The sequence below is a fragment of the Trichechus manatus genome, unplaced genomic scaffold (genome assembly GCF_000243295.1).
Source record: "Trichechus manatus latirostris isolate Lorelei unplaced genomic scaffold, TriManLat1.0 scaffold01730, whole genome shotgun sequence".
NCBI classification, from domain to species: Eukaryota; Metazoa; Chordata; class Mammalia; order Sirenia; family Trichechidae; genus Trichechus; species Trichechus manatus.
In genome coordinates, this window is record NW_004445666.1 from 6,508 (window position 1) to 7,890 (window position 1,383).

Below are 1,383 nucleotides of genomic sequence, written 5' to 3' on the forward strand. Positions count from 1 at the left end.
TGTGCTGTTCGTTTTCTATTGCATGAATCTAGAACTGGGCAGCTGGAACTACTTCCATTTTCTTAAAAGAGAAGAGACTGGCCTTGACAGAAGTCTCACCACAGCTTAAATTCTTACAAACGTATCTTTCTAAATGAGTTAACATGGTTAGAATTTATACCAATAGAAAACAAAACCTTGACATACTGCAAATATTATCACTTTTACCCTGTTTTAGGGACAAAGTGTTGGTGTATATTTTTCTTCCGTTTATTTATAAGCTTCCTTTAAAAACAATACTAAAATTAGAAACAAACGATATAATATGATCTTATTAGTAAAGGACACGGGAAACGCAAAGTAGGTTATTTTTCTAGGTTGGCTCTCCAACAGATGGACTGAACCATCTACAAAGAGCCCAAGAGAGGGCCTGTATCATTACTACTGCAAAACCTGATTGGCTCCACATACCTGAGACATAGGTTTGCCATACAGTGCACTGCAGCCCTCCTCACTTCAGGGTCAGACTGAGCTGGGTCACTCAACTTCATCAAGAGTCCAGTCTTGCCTACCAAGTCTGGGAGATACTAAAACAAAATAACAGCCAATGTTGGTCAAACAAAAGGTTCTCAGAGAACATTATTTGTTAGACAGATTTCATTTTCATCTACAAGGCAGATAAACACCAAAAGACTGACTACTATGCAAATATTTCAAGGTTACACATCTTACTCAAAGTTATACATCTAATCAGCAGCAGGACAGAAACCTGAACACGGGTCTGTTGGCTCCAGAGCCTGTACTCCTAACATTTCAAAGGGAAGACAGAATACAGTTTGTTACCTTTTGACACTTTGAGCCATTGCAGTAAACCAGAGCAGCCAGGGCTTAAAGAACTGCCATGTGTGTCCAGGAACTACACTGCTGAATAGCAGAGATAGTATATGCCAACAGGAAATCCAGGTTCTGTTCATCGACAATCACCTGCCGATAGAGGAAAAAATATATACGACCTAACTTCTAAAACACATTTGTATCCTTTTACGGGCATGTATGCTCACCTGAATCAGGCTGTGTAAGAAAAGAGTGTCTCCTCCTTTCTTATCAACAGGATCAGCTCTACAGGCCTTGAAAGTTTGATCAGGACACGAGCCTTCTCCCTACCCCAGGGCCTTTGTTCACGTCCTCCCCTTAGTCCCTCCACTCAAAGTAGAACCCGGCTAAGTCCTTGGAACTTTTCCGTCAACTAACCAGAAACTGGCAGCTGAAAATACAGAGATGTGTACAACTCAATCCACTGAAATTTCTTAATTCAATTGTCTTATACATAATAGATGCTCAATAAATAGTGAATAAATGCATCTGCTAAACTGCTACTATGTCTCTAGCATGATGTCAGGAATA

At 40.1% G+C, this 1,383-nt stretch overlaps 1 long non-coding RNA gene across 1 annotated transcript in view; it reads right to left on the reverse strand.

Moving 5' to 3' along the window:
• LOC111819438 (uncharacterized) overlaps positions 1 to 1,377 on the reverse strand; it is a 6,305-nt gene extending 4,928 nt beyond the window's left edge. The window contains exons 1-2 of the long non-coding RNA XR_002823061.1: positions 823 to 1,377; positions 451 to 566 (exon numbers count right to left, since the gene is read on the reverse strand). This is a non-coding gene — a long non-coding RNA (uncharacterized LOC111819438). The remainder of the gene's footprint in view (positions 1 to 450; positions 567 to 822) is intronic.
• Positions 1,378 to 1,383: the final 6 nt, after the last annotated feature.